The sequence below is a fragment of the Crocodylus siamensis genome, chromosome 4, assembly GCF_052110815.1.
Source record: "Crocodylus siamensis isolate JL-2025a chromosome 4, ASM5211081v1, whole genome shotgun sequence".
Lineage (NCBI taxonomy): Eukaryota > Metazoa > Chordata > Crocodylia > Crocodylidae > Crocodylus > Crocodylus siamensis.
The window spans coordinates 191,204,777-191,229,078 of NC_143398.1; the positions used below are offsets into that span (position 1 = coordinate 191,204,777).

A 24,302-nucleotide genomic window follows, 5' to 3' on the forward strand; every position below is an offset into this window, starting at 1 on the left:
TTCATGTTGTAGTCAGTTGTGACCCCCAAGTCCCTTTCATCTTTGCAGGTTAGTTTAACCTGGCTAGGCTGAACCACTTTGTAACCGGACAGACATTCTCTCTTGACTGAGGAAAGTCAGGCACATGCCTGCAGTGGCTCAGGCTAGAAGCCAGGGGTGCTAGAGCAGCCCTCCCTTCCCTTGCACAATGCTGAGCTGAGGGGAGGGGGGTGGGGGGTCACAGCCTGGCCCCAGCAGGATGTTCCAATTAGGGAGGTCTGCCTGCACCATCCCAGGCTTCTCCCTGCTTGCTGCTCAAGGAGTAGGAGTGTTGCTAGTCCCCAGCCCCCTGCTAGCACTCTGAGGTGGGGGCAGGGTGGGGGCGATGGAGTGCAGTGTATGCATCTGTTGATGATATGGAGCTTTTCAATCCCCCAACCCACTTCTTGACAAACTGACAGGCAAGCAAGCCAGCAATGGGCCAATAACAGTGTTTATCACCCCACCAGCAAAACAACAGCTGCTCTCCATTACTTCAAACTCTTCTTAAACAGCTTACCAGCTGACCTGTTGATTAGTTCCAAACAGCCGTAAGTGGTCACTTTTCTGTCAGCCTGTCCCAGTGAAATTGGAGACACATACACACTTCTTGGCATTAGCTAGCATACCACATACCTAGGTTCCATGGGGCTGGGGTCTGTGCTGTGGGAGATGGGAGGAAGGGAGGGGAGGGATTTCCTGCTTGAGCAGCGAGGGGGAAGCGGGTAGTGGAGGGGGAAGCCAGGCAGACCCTGCTGTGCCTGCAAGTCTCTGCTGGAGCTCTAGCCAGGGAACAGAGGAGCGGGGCCAGCTCTGCTGTGGAGCAGAGAGCCCTGTCCAGCCCAGAGAGCATGCCAGGATGCTGGGGGAGTCTGGTTCATCTTAAACCAGCAAGGGGTCTGGGACAGACATTGCATAAGCCAGTTTGAGCCAAATCAGTTAATTCTGATACTACATTCAACCAGGTTTATCTCAAACCAGTTTCAGCCATTTTCAAACTGGTTTATATGCATTGAACATCTGCTCTCTTACAGGTTTAAACCAGCTTCTGATCACTTAAACTGGTTTGTGTGTAATGTCGGTCCCAAGTTCCAGTGTGCTGGAAATTGACACACTCTGGCACCCTTCCATGTCACATGTATCAGCACCCCCAGGTGTCTCCAGGATGAAAAAATGGTGGTGGGCCACTTTGAAATAAAGCACATTCAATGAGCTTTAGTTTAAAGCACCCCACCACCATTTTTCAGCCCAGGGATGCACGGGAATGCTGATGCATGCGACACATGGATGCCTTTAATTAACATTACTTGCTAATTAAAGCTCCTAGCAGCACATCCCAGAGCATGTGATGCTGAACTGATGCTGAGTTGCCTACGTCTTGCAGTGTAATTCACAGCCCCAAATAGGTAATAAATTCCCTATGCAATACACAGGGAAAATGAAACACTTCAGAACTGGATTCATGACACCAAGGAAATCATGAAGAACATGACTTTGGGCAAGATCCAAACCATTCTTATTAGGCACCTAAGCCAGAAAAGGTAAACCAGATTGCATCCATTGTAGTGGCTGTAAAATCACTTAGATGTCCAGAATCAGTAGCCATTTCTTCTTTGGCTTGGAAATATTCTTAGATACCAAGACTTATTTTGTGCGTGCTCAGAAGTGATCTTGATCAAGCATCTAGAGCATAACCCACACTAGGGTGACATTATGATCCTGATTAGTGCTGGGAGGTGCCTGAAGGCCACCTTAACCCTGGATGTGCTAGGGTGCATAGCTCCTAAAGTCTAACCGACTCTGGCCATAATGAGCTCGATATTCCAAATTCTCTCTTGAAAAGAGCAGTTGCTATGCATCTTTTGCATAACATCTTCAAATTTGGAGTGCTTCAGTCCTATACTGATGACAACCCCACTCTCCCCCAGTCATATCCCACGACCCTTCATCAGAGCACTTTGAAATTGTTGCACTGGCTGGAGAGTCTGAATCATGAATCTGTGGACACCACTTGGCCTCTGGAGGTTCCTGAGGACAGCTGAGCTCACAGGAGAGTGCTTTTCGGCTGTCCACCCCATTCTTTCCCACCCCCAAAGGGAGAGAGGAAGGACACTGGAGAAATGTTGGAGTGTGGAGATGTTTCAGGAAATACTTCAAAAGAAAGCACTTCAAAGATTATCTGAGGATCATTTTTGAAGCAATTTAGCTATTTTGAAGTGCTTCAGCCATGCATATCCATGCACTTGTTTGGAATACTTCAAAGGCATTTGGAGTGCTTCAAATAGCAAGCTTGTCCAGGTCATAACTGTACATTAAAGATAAAAAGTTGAAGTCATCTCTCTTCAGCCAAAAATACACAATCTCTTCAGTCACATAATAACTTAATAAAATCTACTGTATATGCTGGAATGCATTGCTTAAGAGGGGCTGGAAAATATAATGAAGCCCAAAGAGAGTCAATACTGATACTGAAGAGGAAAAAGAAAAACATTTAGCCTTTATCAGTTAAATCCCCTAGTTCAGGATCTTTAGGACCTCTTAACACAGGAACACGGGACTTGAAAACCACTGAGCTAAATCAATTTCCAAAAAAGATTGTAACTATCTTATAGTTTTTAGCAAAGACTTTATATTATTTTCCCTTTTCTGTATAACTGCCGTGCGGCACTCTCACATTTATGTAACCTTGAAGTCGACTGTTAATCAAAATGAACGCTTTGTACTTTTCTCCACTGGCATTAAGCTACACATGTGCATTCTGTAAATTTCATTTCTTATCTAGAAGTGTCATTTCTGCAGAAATGAAACTTATGTAGAAAGTCTGCCTAGCAATAATTATGTAAAAGAAAATGATCCTATCTCTATATATGATAGTTAGTGTCATAGAGGCAGTCCAACAAACATCTATAAAAGAGGCAAAAAAGCAGAAAGCAGCAGAGACGACAACTGGAAAACTCTGTGGGCCTGATCACCCCGCAGACCGGTTCTCAGCCTCCCCGCCTGGGCGTATCCCAGCGAAAGCAAAGACCTCAGAAATCCGACAACTGACAACGATTCACCGTGTTACAGTATTGCTTTGTATTTCCCATTCATGAGCCGTTGACCAGTTCTGGGACTTAAGGAGCCGGCAGCCGCACCTAGCTTTGGACTAGCTCCACTGTTGGAACGCAAGGGCTGGCTCTGGAACCTCGTGAACCAACGGACACCCTATAGAATATCCCATTCATGAGCTGTGGACCAGTTCTGGGACTACGGAGCCGGCAGCTGCTGGCTCTGGAACCCCGTGAACCAACAGACCCCTTTAGTATCCAGCACACTGTAACTGAAGAAACATCGGAGACTCCACTTCTCGACTGCCTCTCATCGTAGCTTAGACAGCATACCTACGCTCGCTATACTTGTATTTACTGCAACTTCGTTCCAACCGGCCTCCCCTCTTACTTGTAAGAGGGTGAGGCCAGGTGAGTGAATAAAATCTTTTTATTTTACTCTATATCTACTCCGTAATAACTTTTATTACTAACATTCCATCTCAATGAGCCGTTGACCAGTTCTGGGACTTGAGGAGCCGGCAGCCGCACCTAGCTTTGGACTAGCTCCACTGTTGGAACGCAAGGGCTGGCTCTGGAACCTCGTGAACCAACGGACACCCTATAGATTAAGAGACACTAACTACTTACTCTAAGTCATCTACTTGTGCCAACTTGGTGAACCTTGAGGGCGGCTAAGAGCTACCTCAATCCCGCCCCACAAGCCGCGCGCTCGCACAACTCCGCAAAGCCCGCGGCTCCCCTAAGCGGTGCCGGAGCCGCTAGCCCGGCATTTCACCACAGATATCTTACAGGGCTTCCAAGCAAAAGCCGTAACTCCCAAGTAGGTATGTTGTAAAGTAACAAATAACTTTAAGTTCTCCAGACAAGGTTCTTTGGGTGAATCTGATATCTTTTATTAGACCAACTGAAATAGTTGGAAAAAATTAGCAAGCTTTTGGTTTTAAAAACCCTTCATCAGGCTGAGGAAACCTCTGCAGTTGGTGTGTGCTCCTCCTGGATGGACTGAATAGTAAAGACGACAGAGGCTGGGCTGGTATGATAGTCCTGGTATGATACCAATGGAGGCTCTGGCTTTTTTGCTATTTATTCTCTCCAGGAAGAGCACATACCAACTGCAGAGCCTTCTTCAGCCTAACAAAGGGTTTTTAAACCTGAACACTTGCTGAATTTTTTTTCCCCCTGACTATTTCAGTTGGTCTAATAAAAGATATCAGATTCACCCAAAGAACCTTGTCTGCCTATGTCCTTAGACCAACATGGCTACGACCTACACCCCTTTAAGTTCTCCATAAACTTGTGCCTTTGGACTGCTTTCTTTAAATTTACATGTTACATAAATAATCTATTTAGCTAGGCAGCTTTTCAAAAACCATTTAGTTGTCTTTATGATACGTGAGAATGTTCTTTATCTCTTGTAGATTTTTTTCTCTTTTGTACCATACTTTTCATTTCTCTTTAAATTATGTATTGATCCATCTATGTTATGCATGCAATTGAAGTTTACTTCCTTTTCTTAAAATCAGTAATATATTTTTTGATTTTTGTAATTGTATCAATTAAAAACAAGGATAGCTCAGAGTAGAATCTCTCAGAGCTTTGGACACAGAAGTAATGCTGCCCTACTTTTCAAGTCAGTTCTAATAAGAGCTGCATTACCATCGCCATTGCATGCTAGCTCCAAACCTCAGGGCACAACACTGATTTCTAGATCAATTATTTTTGGAACTTTCCACCCTCCTGCTCCCATAAATGAGTCTGCCATTTGCCATTAAGATATAACTTTTATAAGTAAGCACAATTGTTGGATTCAGAGGTCAATAAACAGATTGAAATTAAGTGATGGTTACACATTGTTTTTGTGTTACTCAGGACATCATCATACAAGGCAGAACAATTAAGGACAAGAAAGAAAAAAAAAAAAAAAAAAGAGAAAGATTTACACACTCCAAAAATGTATGAGCTAGGCTATACACATCCCCAAAGAGCCACAGTCTGGTAAGGAACTGTAGGGGACATTACAGGCTCTCTCAAATCCAGTCTCATTTGCTCTTGGGAAGTCTTTTGCACAGAATTGGAGAAATGCATTTGAGGAGGAGTTTGGAGGTCAGACTACATGGCACAACCTAAAAATTTAAGAACACATGCCATCTGATATGCCCATGTCCACTTCACACCCACTTCTGTTTGCATCGCTATGGTTCCTGGCACGAGTCAATTGTTTCGTGGAAGGGAGGGGCGTGTGTGTCTTCATGGGGCAGCAAGGTCTGTGAGAAGATGGGTGCAATTTTACTTTGCCTTAGTTATCAACTAAATGGAAGGCAGAAGAAAACTTAGGATCTGAGAAAAGCAACAAAGATTAGCAGGTAGTTAGAAGGAAAGAATATGGGTCTAGCTGATATTACATGCACATTATACCCTGGGCATGACTGTTAACCAAATCTGTGTTAACATCCTGGCCAGAGATCTCACAGAAAGAGAGGACTGAGTTTGGATTACCTTTTTTTCCAGTTACAGTTGGACCATTCAAAGGCAGTTCACTTGCGGAAAAACAAGAGAGGGGTTTAATTTTCCTTCCAAGACTGAGTGAGGTATGTAGGAACTTCTTTAAAGCCTTACAAAATTAGAAGCAGTAACGAATGCTGCTGTTGGACACAGTTTGACCTGATTTAAAAGGGAAATAAATCTTTCAAAATATTTCTGCAGTCATATAGTTCAAAGGGAGCTATTTTTGCATAAAAGACAAGCAACAAGTTAATTAGCCAAAACAGCCAAAGTAGGCTTTGTAGTAAAAGAAATTTAAAATGTGATTATTTGTTCATGCTGAAAAAAGAAATGCTTTTAGATGGCAGATCAGTTGTAATACTACTTACAGTGTTTTGCAATTGCAAATTTAGTTTTGCTGCCAGAGCTGGAAAATTTAATTTACAAATCTGTTCTGAACTTTCAAACTATTTTAAACACATTTTTATAAAAACTATTCACAGAAAGACCAGGAGGACTTAAATATACACTTAAAACCATATATTCAGAACACAGCAAATAATCCAGTTAGGTTTTTAGATTAAGAAACATTTCCCTGAATCAGCAGTTTAATACTGAAAATGATGGGCCAAGTAAGTTTACACAGCGGAGAAGAAAGTGACAAGGAATATGAGAAATTTGCACTTTTCAGAACCCATAGAAAGGTAAATATATCAGACACGAACATTTGTGGTAGGAGGGTGAAAAACAAGGACTTTTTATGATAGCTTATATTGGACCAGCTGCAGATGGGAGAGGTGTTATACAAACATTTGGGCAGATTTAGTGCCCTTTGTCAAGGGACCTTCCTTTCCTTTCTATTAGTCCACAGCATATTTTTAAGAAAAGCATATTACCATCAACCTCATGTCATATCAGAGGAATGACCTAGTATCCTTTCATTTAGAAAATCTGGACAAAGAGCCCAAAGCAACAAGACACAATTTTCTGGCACTAACTCATGTATTTGAATCCAACCATGTGCTTAAGTGTTTTGCTGCACAGAGGCCAAGATGCACAAATGTCATGGTTTTAGTGAAGGGATTAAGTTGAATTTGTGACAGCATGTTTAGGATTATTCAAGACAACATATCTGTCAAGATTTCTATAATGAAACATCAGTATTTTTTTACATTTTGCCTAGATATTTGAAATCATGCTTAGATACACATGATGTATATGAACACTGGACTACTTTATTACATGGTGCTCTGTGCTGAAATACAGTGAAGAAGCCCGTGTAACTAAATTCCAGTATGCATTCATTCATGAATTTCTCTCCCAACAAAAGAGGAAGGTTGCTATGGAAATGAATGAGACGTTCCTATACATCATGGGGAACTGGTCAATTAACCTAAGAGCTGTTAGGGTCATTTATATCACTGCATGCTACTAAAGACTCTCAATCCAGAGATTAATCAAAGGGGTGAAGTGATGCCTCTTGTGTCTCCTGAAGAAGAGGCCTTTAATTTTCACATTTTTTAAAAAACAGGCTTCAGTGTCTCTATTACATTTTTTAAGAAATTATCTTTTGACCAGTTCTACTGAGGACACACTAGTGAGCAGGGCTGCTTTGACCTGGTGACTTGGAGCGGGGTGACTTGTGGGCCGGCTGGACTCTACCTGGACAGGCAGAGAAACGCAGGCATCTTATTATTTGTAAATGGCACCAACAGAGAGACTGAGTGAGGAGTCAAAGGCACAGCTCACTTTGTAGAGAAGCAAGTAACATTTTTGTTGTTCATTTTCATTTCTGTTTGTGGCCCATATGTAAGCAGATACTGGATCATTTGAACAATGCTGTAACCAGCAGCCTCATTCCTGAGAGGAAAAGTTGAACAATGGCAACAAAGATAGGCTGAAGGGCAGAGGAAGGTTTGGTGGGGGTGTCAATAAAGGGAACTGAAGAGTGTGTTTGGCAGCAGCCCAACATTAAAAAAAATGGAGCCTAGAAGATAAGAAAATGATCATCAACTCAAACTTTATTCTTCAGATGGAATTGTGAGCTCTGAAAACCAGGCCTTTAGGCTTTCTGTATCTTAGTTTACTTACTAATTAAATGAGGAAAACATTCATCATAACTATTTTACAAATGTTGTGGGGATTAATTAAAGGTAGGCACAGGGCTCCAATACCATAAATATTAGCATTTACTGTGCATGGTGTTTTTATTTCAATATTTGCTAGAGGCAGTGCGGCGGACAAAGCAGTACACTTAAAAAACTTACACTTAAATGCTCCTTTCCTTTCTGTATCCTCAATCCTCACATAAATAAAAAGAAAAAAAGCAGGAAGCATTCTGAACAGTATATGAGATGCTGCAGCCCTGGATGTGTGGCACAGGCCTGCAGCATAGCTACAGGATTAAGCAAACACAAGGCATTAAAATACTGCAAAGAGGATCAAAGAGATTTGTAACTGAAAAACCACAGACCAGAATTATAATCAGTTGAGAAGTCAAACCGACAAAGAGCAAGTAAATAACAAATCAAAAGTTAAGGAAATTTGTCAATGTCAGAAACCTCCAAACCATGTTCAAATATGAGAGCTATGTTCTCCTTGCAGCTCATGCATTTGATTCTTGGTATTATTAATGGAAGCACATGTATGAAGAACAGAGAGATACAAGCATGTGGTGGATGGGATGGATCATCCTTTTAAAATATTGTATTATGTGTGTATGTGTGTGTACGTATAAGCTTTAAGGGAGAGGGACATTGATAGTTATGGACACCCAGGTTCATAGCTTTCCTTAAAGTGGTTGGTTTGATTGCCCTCAGTTTCCTAGAATCATAGCAGCCCTAGTAACATTTAAGAATAAACCCAAGTTTTGAAAGCTGTACTGCAAAATGTTACACCAGATTTTACAATAGAACGGAGCTAAAACTAAGGCTTTCTCCCTTCCTGGGTAGAATGTAAAAGAAAATGGTATGTGGAAATTATCTTGAGTAAAAAAACCTGAAGTTGCATTGGACATAGCCATTGACATCCCCAGACCTAACAACTTTGAAGGCTCCAACAGAGACAGACAGCGGCATAAGTCTAAATCAAATGTAATTAACTTGCCAAAAATAAAATGCATAGGCCAACAGAAATTTAATGCAACAATCTCCCTTGTTGTGACACGGTAAAAGAAGAGATGTTCAAAGGATTCAAGAGAATATCTAAAGACAGATGTAACTAAAATATAACCGAGCTCCCACTTAATCAGTCAGAATCAGAGACTTCATCAGAGACATACAGTACCTGATTGGGAACAGTTCAGTTAAGATTGAGTACCTGGTATTATTCAGCCAGTTTTCGTGGAGCAAAGCCAAATCAGAGTCCAAGGAAGTGTCAAGCAACTTGCTGATTCCTATATATTAACATCAGCATCACACTATAAGCCACGTGGGTTTACCTGCTCACCAGCATGAACAAGAGAACACTTCCTGATGGAGATATTTTCCCTATAAATGTCATCTCCCCATATCAGTTTGTATTTTAATAGGGTGTATAAAAGATAGAAAACAAGCCTTTTCAAAAACCTTACTGCATTCTCTCCTTCTGAGAGCCCATTACTAAGATATTAAAAAATGATGCTGTATAGGGAACTCTAGGGGTTTCAGCAATTTATATTCCAGGTAGATCCGTCTACACACAAAACTTATGTCTCTACAAGGGCTGGCAGTGACGATAAACAAGAGAATTTAGTGTTTACTAAATACTCACTGCTATCTTCTATTGCTCTAAGAACAGCAAAGCCAATGCATTACATCAAAAGAGATTAACAATTACCTTTCCATTTCTCACTATTGAATAAATATTTAAGACATCTTATTTTAATATTTAAGACATCTTATTTTATCTATCTTGGTGGTTCTGAGACCTAATTATCCATAGACTTCTCTAAAACAGACATCATAAACCTACTAAGTAAGTTTTTGCCTTGCCTGTTTCGGTGAGAGGACAAGGGGGAGCTAATTTGCATATCAATGGTAATCTTTTTATTATTTATTTTCTCAAAGGTGTAAATAACTATATTTAACACTTTTATTACAGTGATTCATAAAGAAGAAAAACAAGACAGCTTTGCCATGGCAGTAGAGGATTGATTATAGAAAAATATTTTTGAATTTTTAGATTTAAAATATTTTCAAAAAAAAAAACCTTAGAATGTCAAGGTCGTTAACAAAGATGTTATTTTATTTTTAAGGAGCAAATAATTTAACTCAGATTTTTTTCCCCAATAAGTTGGTAAGTGTCTTTAAGCTTAGTGTCAGGTATCTTCTAGCTCCTAACAACTATGAAACTACTACTGCTCACAAAATCAGGCCTATTTCTACTTTTCAAAAACTCTTTTGTACGTGAACACAGTTTAAGCTACGTGGCCTGTGTGCACATCTATATGAAAGAATCCTGACTCTATACAGAGGGGGAGAAAAAAAGGTTAACAATCAAAATTTGTATGCTCTTAGTAAGGGACCACCTTTAGAAAAGGGTTCAGTTAAAAACTGCCTTAGAAACTGTCTGAAATAACTAATCCTGCCCTAAAATATCTCTAATATCCAGAGCTGTATGATAAGACACATGACTTTTTTAAACTTGCCCATTAAAAAATTTTCAGCAGTTTATACTTCCTACATTCAGCTCCTTCAGAGCCTCCTCCCATGTCTACTCAGTGTTACACTGAACAGTTAGGTATATCTTGGGTTGTTTGGTAAGTTTTTAAATTTGTCTTAATAAATGAGCTTTCCTGCTTGACTACCATTGAAATGTCAGTGATGGTCAAGAAAACAAATCTTGGAATTGACACTAACCTTTGTATACATTTGATATGACTCCACCTTTCCATATGAATAAAATGAGACTGAAATATTACTAGAAATATCAGGGCTCCTTAATATACTGTTAACATTACATATCCAGAGGAATATGTTAAATACTAAATGAATGTTAGTGAGGGTCAGAATATTATTATTGTGAAGGGGGTGTGTTCTGTTCCCTTCTTGGCTGAACCACAAGAGTCCAGCCCAAGTGACACACTAGCTCCTGGGGTGGTAGGAGGAAAGAACCCTAGGATGCTCGAGGATGGTGCTGTGGCTTAACTCAGAAGGAGATGTGTACAGATTCACTCTCCTAGAAGAAACTCTTCTGGGAGCAATTTAACTCTCATTGTTCCCAGGTTATTTTTCATCTTGAGCAACCATTTTTGCTTTGGGAGAAAAAAACCTTGAACATCTGTAAACTCATGGTTTCTATTGGGAGAGCAGCAACTCACCCAGGAGAAAGTGAATGCTTGAATGTGGCACTCAAGGCTAGGGCAGAAGTTACACATACATTGGTTTAAGTCATCAGAAACAGGTTTAAACTTGTAACAGAACAGAAGTTCAGTGTACAGAAACCAGTTTCAAAATGGCTGAAACTGGTTTAAGATAAATCTGATTGAATGTAGTATCAGACTTAACTGATCTGGGTCAAACTGGTTTATGAAACTTCTGTCCCAGACCCTTTTCTAGTTCAAGTTAAATCACAGTCCCCCAGCATCCCAGCATGCTTTCCAGCCCTGGACCAGGCTGTGGTGTTTGCTCCAGCAGAGAAGGGCTGGGGGGTAGGGAGAGGCAGGGACTGCCCCCTCCCCAGGAAAACCCCAGCTAGGGGCTGGGGCTAGGGAGGGGGTTTAAACTTCCTTCCCCCTCAGTACAGAGATGCTCTGCCCTGTTAAAAACTTACTGCTGGCTGCGACTGTGAACTACACATCCCAGAAGCACCTGGAAGCAGGAAGAGGAAGTAATGAGCAACCCTGCAGAGTCCTGCTGCTTCTGGACTGCAAATCCCAGAGACCTTGGGGGTAACAGGAAGAGGAGGCAAATACACAGCTCATGCTGGCCAATGCCAGAGCCATGCTCTAGTGCCTCCACTCCCCCCACCGCCTCCCTCCCCCGGCTTCTGGCCTGAGCTACTGCAGGTATGTGGCTGCATTTCCTGAATCAAAAGTGAATGTCTGTCCAGTTATTTCTCAGTTTAGTATCTGCATTTTAGACTAACCTGCAAAGACTGAATCAATTCAGTGTCAGGCTTTTTGACTGTCTGTACTTAGCCCAAAAGTTAGAGTAACAAAGTTACACTTCTATGTCTATTATGAGACTGGTGAAATTAGTATCACGTTTCTGTCTCTGCCCAGGTCACCTAGAAGTTTTTTTCTCTGCAAAATTAAGCCACTGAAGAGCAACTACTCAGATGATTTTGTGTATTCTGTAAGATATAATTTGCCCTTAAATTCTGACACAATTCACTAAAAAAACCCAAAGGTGCCAGCCAAGAGTTCCACAGTATTGGCACTTCTTTCTTTTCAAGAAACCATTATGATTTAGGGCATCTCTATATTGCTTGCCCAAAATCTGGCCTTCCTCATCAAACATTCCTAAGGTCCCTTGCTGAAAGACATGCTACTTTTGTTTTGTTTATAGCAAGTACAAAACTATATCTATTGCTTCCTTTCTGGACCAGGTGTGTTCAACCTATTGCCCATAGGCCAGATATGGCCCACAGAGCTGTGTCATCTGCCCTATAGTTTCATAGTTGGTAGGTCAGAAGGGACCCGAGCAGATCATCAAGTTCAATCCCCTGCCGTGGGCAGGAAAGAATGCTGGGGTCAAACAACCCCAGCAACGTGTCTTTCTAGCCTCCTTGTGAAGACCCCCAGGGTAGAAGTGAGCACCACTTTCCTTGGAAGTTGGTTTCAGATCCTAGCTGCCCTGACTGTGAAGTAATGCCTGCAGGACTCTCCACCAGTCCAGAAATTTGGTGCTAGGGGAACAATGGCAAATTATGCTGCCATTGCTCCCCCAGTGCCAATTTTCCAAATCCCATGGGCCAGGTGACATGGATTTACGTGCTGGATTGGGTTGGTGCACAGGGCCACAGTGGTGGGCTGGTTTAAGCATGCATGAGGTCAGGGCCAGGGCAGTGGACCTAATCTGTTGCATGGGGCTAGGGCTTCACCTTGTGCAGCCTTTAGTCTGCAGGGACAGAAAGGTTGGGCACCTCTGCTCTAGAATGACATAGCTAAAAGTTAAATAAAAATATAGTGGCTGGACACCTGTCCTCAGGGTCCTACATACTTCTTCTTGCACTTGCCTTTCAAAATGCTATAATGCAGGCCAAGACTAGTGAATGTACCACTAGTTAATATAGTTATTATAGACTTACGGACTGCTTGGAAAAAATATAGCTGGAAGTCAAAGTAGTACTTTGACACATACCCTATAATATCATATTCAGTTCCTGCCGTAAATTGTCATCTGAAAAATACTAGCTAAACTTTTCTGCTCATCTTACGTACAGGACTCTGATTTTGGTACCCTCAGGGATTTTCAGAGTTATGTAAAATATTAGGTGTTCCTCCCTTCCCCCAGACTAATACACTTTTCCCAGTCCTATTCTAGAAACATCCATTTGTACAGTAAAAGAACTGATAAAGCCTAGACAGTGAGTACCTAAAATCTGTAATTGCTACATTAACTTAAGTGCTTCAAAAACAAGCCTGGCATCACAGCTCCATTAAGTGATTTACTATTATTTACTATGTCAGGTATACCTAGTAGAATGCACATGTGCATCTACTCTGTGTGTCTATTATGTCACAATGCACAAGTGTGATTTCAGTGAAAAATCAGAACATTAAACAAAGGTGTTATACTACACTGCAGCTGGGATAGGCTTGCACAAAATGTTTATGAAAGGGAACTGTTCATGGTGATCACTTGTGCTAAATGATTTGTTACCTAAGTCACATGTTATTCTTTCTACTCTGGTTTAATTACTGATAACAAATAAAGTTGAGTAGTCATGCAAACAAGAACGAGTTCCCAAACATTAAACAAAACAAAAACTAGGTACTGAATGTTCACAAACAGCCAATAAGGACATGAAAACATACAGTACTTGAATCAAACATTGGGAACTGAAATTTCTCTTATTAAATGAGGCATGATATCTGGACCTTTTTCAACAAAAACAGCTTTAGGCAAATCTCTTTCTGAACTTGCTTTTAACCATATTTTGTTTTATGTTTAGCAGGTACAATGAGTCTATAGCCTACTGCCAACAATGAACATATTCATCTCACTTTACTTATCCCAAGATACATAGCTGATTTACACTTACATTATGTTATTGTCAACTGTATTTTAAACATTAGTATCCTCTTATGACTTGACTTTTTTTATTGCTTATTATGCTGCATCTCAAATTGTTATTTGCAATATCTATAATTTACTGGATAAACACTTTTTCTTAATCCATCAGATATAACACTTTCATCTTCCAGAATTGTGTCATTGCACCTCTCATAATCACCAATGACAATGTTTTGAAATGCAAGTCAGTATAAGTCTCACAAGACTTCACTGCACTAGACTGTATACCTGGCTATTCAATTCTCTTCAAAATGCTAGCAAGAGATGAGTTATTTAAGTGACTGAAAGTACTAGCTCCTACACTCTTCAACTATGTGCCTTTAGCTTCTCTAGTCATCCAATAGATTATCTGGATTTTGCAGGTGTCATAACTCCATTTTACCTGAGTCCATTCAGTTTTTATTAGCCTGGCAAACTAATTATAAATAAATAACAGAGAATCTTTTTTTTTCTAATGGCATACTCCTGTCTGAAATCATCAGTGAAACATGCTGTATGATTTTAACTCAAGGATGCCAGGGTGAACTGAATGGCTCAAGGGACTAGGGCATGTAGATGATTAAATTTTGTGTACATCCAGAGTAGTTCTGTTTAAGTCTGTGGAGTTACTCAGTGTAATAGGGGGCCTTCTCGGGGCCGATTTCCTCTGGCCCACCCAACTGTTCCTGGGCTAACCGCCTGCCTTCTTGCCCGCCAGCCTTGTTGTTAATTAATGAATTGATGTTAATTAAGTGGGAGGCTGCCCATTTCTTGCCCCAATGCCAGGGGGCACTATCTGCAGCGCCATTCCTCCCCTACGCCGCAGCCCAAGCCTTGCAGATGGCATCCAGATGTTATTAGTCACACCAGCCCCACACTAGGCTCCAGAATCCTCCTGGCAGGACCATCCTTTGATCTCTCCGCTCAGACAGCCTACGCCGTCTTCATTCAGGCTTCCGAGCTCCTTGTAGTTGGCTCCCCTCTTGGGCGTGGTACCCACTTGCAACCTTTGGCCACACACAGGCCCTGGCCTCACCTCCAAGGCCAGGTGGGGTCCCAGGCCCACAACTCTGGGTGCCCCTCGTGGTGGGCACCTGGCCCTTTTGACTTTCTTGGTCCTGGCCCCAACATGGACCAGCTGAGGGGGCACTCTACCTCTGGCCTCATTAGCCCCCCATCTTTCCTGGTCCCCCTTTCTGGATGTGGAGATATGGGGTGGCTCACACCACGACTGGTGCTCCAGGGTCTCACAGGGGACTCTCACTGTCCCCCTGGAGCAGCAGGTCATGGTGCTACCCTGAGATCGTCCACAACACCCCCTCTATGCAGGGCTCCCACAATGCTCTCTCTACATGGGGCTCCACAATGCACTCCCCCGCTACTTGGGGTCTCAGGCTTCCCTCCTCAGGTGGGCTCAGGTGGCTGTAGCCATGCCTGGCCCCCTCTACCTCTGATGTCCTGACCCACCCGAAGGTGGGAGCGGGGGTTAAGGCGCCCCAACCCACCTTTCACCAGGGTGGTAACTGGCCTGGCATTTCCTGGGGGCTCCCGTGCCACTGAGAGCCCCACCAGGCCACCCACTCCAGGCAGGGTACAGTTTTAGGTCATACCCAGGACCAGGGGCCTCCTGACCATCCCCTACAGTTCCTCCCTTACCTCCAGATGATACCAGCAGTTCTGCAGCCAGGCAATGCTGTCTTCCAGCAGCAAAATGCCCTGTTTATATGGGCAGCCCCGAATCCAAAATGGCTGCCCTCATCAGGCACCTGCCAGCTGCTGTCTTCAGGCCCTTAAAGTAGCAGGCACCCACAGTGCCCTGCCACACTCAGTTATGGCAATGGCAGCATAGCTTAGGTCTGGCAGAGAGGCTTTCATCTCTAAGGTACTGATAGTATCCAACCCAGATTGTTTGATGACCAGAATTTGTTACAATCTGGTGACTGGTCTATAAGAAATATGTTTAGCCATCTGAGTCCTTTCTAGTAAACAAATATTTGTATCTGTTAGCATGTTGGTATTAGTCAATGACCTTGCTGGCTGTTATAACAAAAAGCCAGGAGAACAGGGAATAAACAACTCTCTTGTTCCTCAAAAATGATCTCAGTGAGCCAGAGCTGAAGCAAGGATGTGAGTTACTTAGGAGCATCCTTCCTTGGTACCAAATGCCAAATATTCTGTGCCATGTCAGTTCAGGATGCAGTCCCATATTTTAGATGTAACCACACAAAGGATTATGTACTATAACAGCAGCATCAAACTTATCTGGCCCCGCCAGATCTGGCAGGCATGGGAACCACAGAGCCCCCTTCCCCTCCAAGCATGTCTCATTCGGTGCCCTGACTGGTCTGGGAGTACACTGCATGCAGTGCCTCTCCAGGACCAGTGCTAAGTGTGATACACCATGAACTGGCTGAAGCAGGTGCTGCATGCGGCTCCCTTCCCTGACTGACCACATCAGGTGCAATGCCAGACTAATCAAAGCAGGTACCATGGGTGCTGAATCTAGCAAGCAGGGCTAGATGATGTGGCTCTACGGGCCAGACCCAGCCTGCAGGCTGTTTTTTGACACCACTGTATTATAATACAACTGTATCATTTGGTATGTTGAAAGGATACTGAAAGGCAGTGATGCCTTAAAAATTAAGGCTGCCGTGCGTTACTCGTACCATTGTTATTTAGTTCCCCTGAAATGTGATGCGTTTACACTTTTATTATTCTGCAATATGTTGTGAAATGATTAAATCTAATGTCATGTGGATGGCATAAGATCAACAGCAAACTTGTTCTACACCAGGCTTGCAGTTACCAGAACTGGCTGTCCAAATTAAGTGTTACAATCTGAATATTTTTTTTTCCCATTTCTGGCTTCCTTGTCCCTTGTGCTTTTCCCCATCAGGAGTCTGTTTTTGAAATAATGAATTAGGCATTGTTTCCTTCGCACTGATCAAAGGCCTAAAATCTAGCTTGTATATTGTATCATATCTTACTAAATGGAAAAAATTAGTCGAATATTGACATAAGAGTCATAAGACAAGCACTTGGACTCAGCTTCCACAATAAAGCTTGTGTCACTCAGATCCAAAAACACAAGTCTCTACTCATTGAATTAAAGAAGCAACTCCTCCAGCCCAGAACATATGAGGTCTGACTTATTCTTTTCAGTAAAGGGCAACGATAGGCATACACACAAGCCCTTGTCTGTCGCATACTCTCACCAACTAAATCAAAGCATCCTCAATCTCCAGTAATCTATGGTTCACAGCATTTCAGTCTCACAGCACAGCATTGATTTTAGTGGGGGTTGTTGTCAGCTATCAAGCAAGCATACAATACAGCATTTATTTTCAGCTTCAGTGCTGTTAAGTTGAGGGAGGTTTATTTTGTTCTTTTTTGTTTTGATAAATTTGGTTTTACTTATTAAGGATGGGGATACCTAGGTTCAGGCAAATCAGAATATTTGGCCTTTTTATCTGTCTTATCTGAGGAATTTATCACATGCTATTAATATTTAAGTACCCACTTGAAGAAATACAACAAATTGGAACTAAATTGAACCATTTTCTATCTGTCTTATATAAACACACCTCTCATTACTATAGTATCTGAGCCCTTCACGGATTTTATTTTCACAATAATTATGTATAGTGGAAAAGTATAAAATCCACTTTAAAAATGGGGAACTGAGACACAGCATAAATTAAGGCCACTAGGTGCCATTATCATGCAATTAACACATTCATGTAATGATAAATTACATCATGCCACACCTTTAACCAATTTATCATGTGGAATCTTTCTGTGCCTGGTATACACCTTGCTTTATTTTGAATATGTGGCATGGAGATCCCCACTCCCAGCTCCCTATGCTCAACTCCCATGCAGCCATGTGCAGGCAGGCACATCATTTAAAGGTCCATGGCACGGACAGGTAGGGATCAAGAAACTCCCCAGATCCCAGCTGCCAGCTGCAAGCCCCAGCAGATGTCCAATAGTTTCTGAGGAATTTTATTCTAGATCCCAACAATCATGTGTTTTACCATGATGGATATTCAAGATCTGGCATGGCAGGACATGCAGTTTGATCTGGGATACAATTCCTCAGATCCCATTGCACACTTAAATTAACATTTACCAAAGGCCTAAATGACTTACAAGGATCATGCAGCATGTCTGCTTTTATGGATGAGAATGAATATAATAATACCGTAATACTTTCCATTTTTATGACCCCTTTGACAAAATGAATTTCAAAGGCTATACAAGTAAGCAAAGGACTTTAACCATCCCAGCATCCCTATGATAAGGTAAATAGATACAATTATCCCCAATTTACAGATGGGGGTACAGAAAAGAAAAATGATTTGCCTAGGTTACCTAGAAGAAATGGCAGCAATATAAACACCTATTTTACGTTAGACACCATGAGCCAAGACTTTTAAAGATTTCTAGTGGATTTCAATGCCCTTTTATCTGAATGTGAATAACAAAGTGGGGGGGGGTGACAGAATGAAAAATTAGAAGCAGCTGCGCTGCCAGGCACTTGCTGTCATGCCGCTGGCAGCCAAGCTAGTGACACTGCCCCAGAGCTCTGACTAGTTTTGCAGTTTAAGCAATAACTTCACTCATTCAGACTAAATGAACCTGCCTAAAATATCTCATGTGTTTAGTTGGACAAGAAGCTTGTCAGGTATGAAACAAGAGCCTTTCCTAACAGGAACCACATTATGCCTCTGAATTGGACATCTATAATCTTTACATAGCTTGGAAAATCTGTACTCATTAATACAGACAGGATTTTCTCATACAGTGCATCTGCTGAAGTCAACAGCAAAATTTCCACTGACTTACCTATTGTATTTCTGATTAGCATGGAATTAGGTAACATTATAACTTCCATACCAAATATATTAAAATAACTAAGTAAAAACCTATACCAAACCTTGGAGGTCTTTTTCAATCACAATTTTCTACACCTCCCTAACTTGCCTGATATAGCTTACTATAGGCAAGGCTTTATTGAAGGCAATGTTTGAATGCTATCAAAAGTCTGGATAGAACTTATTTAGGATAAAAGTGATCAGCCAAATTAAGACATGATATAGACATAACTGCCTTGGTGAAGGTGGACCTAATGAATTTACCTCATGTTGGCATGCAATTGTTTCCCTTACAGGGTTCTAAATACGTTGCAATATCTCAAGAAATGGTGTCGCTGTAGACAGCTAAATTTACATTATCTGCTCAAAATACATCTGGGATCAAAAAACTTGCGCAATATTAGGATGCATAAGGAATGAAGTGATTAATACAAAGAATAGTTTATTGTATTTATATAATCAATGTTGCAGCCTCATCTAGAATACTGTGTGCAGTCACTGGTCATCTGAAAAAGGATATTGCAGAGCTACAGGGAATTCAGAAGAGGGCAATGAAAATGATCAATGGACTGAAAACTCTCATATTTAGAGACTGAAAAGATTCTTTTACTTTAGAAAAGTGGGTATATGATAAAGTATGTAAAATACTGAATGCACAAAGAAGGTAGATCAGGAACTACTGTTTTCTTTGTCTCATAACATATGAAGAAAGTATGAAATTCATTACCATTACAAGGAACATTTTTTTCATACTACGTATAAAAAGAGTGTGAAACTTGTTGACATAGGAAATTGTTGCTGCCAAATATTTAGCAATATTTATAAAGGGCTGAAAATTTATGTGGATATCAAAAACAGTCAAATAATCACAAAAACCTGTCACCAAATTGAATCACAAAACATGTAACTTCATGATTTAAGCCAATCCCTATTGTAGGGTGTTTCATTATCCCGTATAATGGGTTTCATATTCCTTCCTCAAAGCACCCATTCTGGCCTTTGGCAGAGACAGGATTCTGTACTCAGTAAATCTTGGGACTGAGTCCCTATAGAAATTCTTATGCTTGCTTTTAGCTTTTTTAAAGAAGAGATTTAAGGTATTTGAACAAACATAACCAAATGAATTAAGTATTAAGAACTTTGATATCACTGGATGAGTCAGTCGCCTTTATTTCATAGACTTAACACACAATGATGTAATCATAAGATTATGGAAGAAAGGTAAGAAATAGGTACTAATTTAATGGCAAATATCCAAAGCATAACACAACAGGGTGTTCTTAGGAGTAAACAAGACTAGGCAAAGTGGAAGGGAGAGGAGAGAGAAGAGGGACAGAGGGAAGTAGATCATGGGCCAAACTCTGGGTGATCTAATCTTGTACATTTTCCTGGACTTCAATAGAAACATTCACAAGAGGAAAATCTGCAAGATCTACATCCACATCCATTTTAGAAATAGCAACTACGTGTATTGAAAAATGGATTAAATGAAATCCACTGTTTGCTACAATGCCTACCTTGGTTACTTCTGATATCAGAAATGAACCTGTGAAACACAAGCTATTCAGTAGGCATCAGCATTACACTACAAAGGAAGATAAGATGGAAAGCGCTGATCATAATCATTCTGGGGTTGACCGCCAACTACAATGAAAACAAACTCACTAAACCGGGTCTCACAGATCTCCCTTGTACTAATGCAAAAACAACTAAATTAAAAAAACAAAAGACTGGTCTGAGATTAGAATCTGTCCCTTTGCTTCTAACCAATTCCTCTGCAGTATGACTTTGATTGTGATTTAATTCTGTGATGTTTGTGGACTCATTTTTCTTGTCATTGGTTGATTAAACTATGCCTGCATGATTTATTTGCCATAGGTACAGAGACATAATTGGGCATGAAACCCCTCTTACAGTCATGACTGTGATAGGGAGCTAAATGTTATTCTTGCTTCTTGCTTATTACTTGTTAATGAGATTTATGCATTCATTACTTTGGTTCACTACTAAAACAAATGATCTGCCTGAATTCATTTGTACAAAATAAATATTTTTTGTCAAAACAAGTAATCTAAAAATTGTCCACAGATTTAGAATGACCTAAATGGCTGATGGTATCAATGTCTGCAAAGGCTTTGGCTTATTGGCTAGGCAGAAGGTAAGGCAGGGTGGCATTTTAGATATGTGAATGTTTTTGACTTACAGATTAGTTTACTGTTTAAATATATTTGCTGAAGGGCCTGAGTGAACTAGCTCAGATAAAATAAAAAAAACCGCAACCTTTAGCTAGTCCTAGAAAAACCCAGACCTGAAGCCTTTTGTGACAGCCAAAATAAGGAATTACCAAAATAAATGAAACTGCTTGTTTTGAGCAACTCTTCAGAGCAGGATAAACTCCAAGTCAGAGGAAATTCTAGCGGCATTCCTAAGCCTGCCTAAACAAGGAAGTATTGGAATGCTACAGCCAAGCTTGCTGTTGCTAGATTTCTAACTTGCTTTGCTGTTGATTTTGTTTTTTCTGAATTTTGGGAAAGTCAGCAAGAGGGAAGGTTGCACTTATGGCAACTGTCAAATACCATGTTTGGTTGAGAGAGGTTTCTTTTCAGTGGCCTGAAGGTAGGACAGGGTGGGACCTGAGGGCACCTATACACGTGCTTCCTACCTGAGGACAAATCAGTCAGATGGAGCCAGGATATAGTTATAGTGTAACTGGTATTACTGTAGTGTAACTGTAACTGGGGCAGCAGGGCTGGGGGGGCAGGGGCTTTGGGTAAGGGGCAAGGGGCACAAGCAGGGCACCCTGCCATGTACCCCCTGCCCTCATTTTGTTTTTCTGGCATGCTGGCACTCAGGCACCTTCCAAGGTAGGCATTGTGGGGGTTTTTAGCACTCCAGCCAAAAATCTTTGCCTACCACTGGACTAAAGTTACTCCCAGGTCTAAGTAGCCTGCCATATGCCCCTGTGACCACTGAGGGGAGCTCCAGCCTCTGACCACATGGCTGCCAGCCCTTGAGACTAACTTTAGTCCCAAATTCATGCTAGAGCCAGCTGCCAGCACACTTCAGTCCCAAACTGAAGCCAGAGTCAGCTGTCAGCATGATGCAGGTATCAAATTTATGTTCAAGTCAGCATAAGTCACCATATTTACTGTGCAGTACAGGTGTGCACGTGTAGACTTGCACATGTACTGTGCAGTAATTTTGGTTACTGTGCAGTAAATGCGCATGTGTAGACACACCTACTGAATCCCATTTGGAGGAATGGTCTGCTTAACCAAAAAGGAACCCAAATTATTTTCTGGCTTAAATTGTGCCCTAAGGTCTTCATGATGCAAGTTCAACATGCTAAGTGGGGTATTTCAATATTCAGATAAACACTTTTCTTCAAGGTAGAGTACTTGTGCATGTTCAATGCATAGACTTCAATAGCCAGATTTTTTTCCACCTGTTAGGTGCATAAGTGAATGTAGGTGCTTACAGGCAATTCTGTTCTACCTTGCTAGAGTACCTGACTGTTAATACAAAAGTTGAGTGGGTGGTCCACCTTCCTGCTGCTTCTTTGTAACTCTATTTTGAGGGACACATGTTGATGTATTCCAAAAACCAATGCAACGTGGATTTTCAGGGACTTGGACAGGGTGGAACAAAATCACAGTTTGGCACCTGAGCTCACTTACGTACTCAGTAGGTGGAATGGAATCTGGCCCCAAATGTTTTGGGACTGTTCAATATGTAACACTACTATGAAAAAACACTTCCAAGCTAGTTATAGAGAAAGATTTCTGAAGTAGTGAATTGCTCGTTTTCTAGCAACACTGGTTGATACCACTATGCTAATCAAAAATATCTGCCTGCTGGTTGCTAAAACAGATAATCCTAGAGTTCTGGGCCAAGGAATATAATAGTTACTCTAATTCTAACAATTACCTACCATCATGTGTGTTGTCTTGTTTCATCCTTTATTGCACCAACTTGCAACAATTCAAACAGCTCGTCAAAAAATGAAGCACATTACTTTTTTGCTACAGTTCTCCAATGGAGTACTAGATACATAATAATGTACTGATGAATTTAGTGTGATGACTTCTGTGTTCATAAGTATTCAGAAAAAACTTAGAGATTGCAAACCTGGCCTCTGCATTTTCCTTTAATTCCTGTCTCTTAAAACAGAATTCTAAAAACTGCTGAATGTTTTATAAGACAAATCTAACCCTACAAAGTCATGCTCAGGCATTTTGTACCCAAATCAGTTAAGTGATAATTGATAAGTCAATCTGCTTTTTCTTGATAACATTAACAACTGACAACAAGGACCCTTTGCCTATTTAGCCAATCAAAATGCGAAGAGATACTACTTGTACCAGTTAATAATTTGCATTTATAAAAATAGTGTTCATCTCACACAAAATGTGCATGTTCATTTTGTGTTGATCATGCTTTGCACACATCTTTGAAATACTAGTCCTTTATACTTATTTCAGCATTATTACCCATCTGAAAAATGCATATTGCTGTGCATTCTAATTTTGAAAAATATATAGTATTCATCGGTGCCAGTCTAGCATTCTGGGTTCATACCTATTTGAAAGAAAGACTATTAAAATAGACTGCTTTTATTATTTAAACACAAATATAAGTATTTTTTTATAAATAAGACTTTGGAGCCCATTTGAGCTGTACCATCTAGTAAGTTATTGCTCAGTTATTTTACTTTAGCAGGTTGCTTTCTCTGAGTTCTTGCTCTCTCCCAACTGACTTCACTGATTAAAATGGGTTGGAAATAATGAAGTAAAGAAACTGCACAGTACTAAGTTTTCAAGGCATCTTTCTTGTGTTTTAGAGGTACAGATGATTTTAGTAAAATATTCGTAACTTTTCTTAATTACTTTGTTGATTTGTAGGAAGCACAGTCAAGTACAAATATTAATACCTTATACTGCTGTGTCATAATACATTTTAAATAATTTGTATAGCTTCACTGAAATCAGTTAGGAAGGGTTAAATGGTTGGATAACAGTATATTTTATATAATTGATTAAATATGTGGATTTTACTTTTAACAAACAGAAACTTTTCTTACCTGTAAAATCTGCATAACCGGACCTTCATGAACTACTCACATGAAGTTCCTCAGATTTATGATCTCAGATTATCCTGGTGCAAAGTTCACTTGACATAAAGCAAGCTTTGTGTAATCTTGCACAAAGTCAGTCACATTCAAGTAACTTTATATCTTATAACCTGGAAACCCTATCAGTATTTTTTTTTATTATTGTTAATTCTTCAGCATTTACCATGTCAAATAACTGCTTTAACAGCTGCTTATGGGTGGAAGCATAACTATGTTTGTTCCACAGTTTGTCAGCATGCCTTAAAAACAAACCAGTATTTAAATCAAAACTTGATCAAGAGTCACTATAATACCACATTTCCATTTTTTGGACTATGCTTTGTGTGTGGTGTTCCCCTTACAAATGATTGACCTACACATTGTGGCTACGTACAGACAGCCAAAAAGCCTGAGGCTGAATTAATTCAATCTTTGCAGGTTAGTCTAAATTGTGTAGATTGAACTGAGAAGCAAGTGAACATTCCTTTTTGATTCTGGAAATGCAGCCACAGGCCCAGGCCAGAAGCTGGGGGGCACTAGAGCATGCCTCCCTGCTGGGCTGGAG

At 40.8% G+C, this 24,302-nt stretch overlaps 1 protein-coding gene across 1 annotated transcript in view; it reads right to left on the minus strand.

Moving 5' to 3' along the window:
* The window catches only part of AKAP19 (A-kinase anchoring protein 19), a 69,562-nt gene that overhangs the window by 32,416 nt on the left and 12,844 nt on the right, over nucleotides 1–24,302 (minus strand). The window lies entirely within an intron of this gene.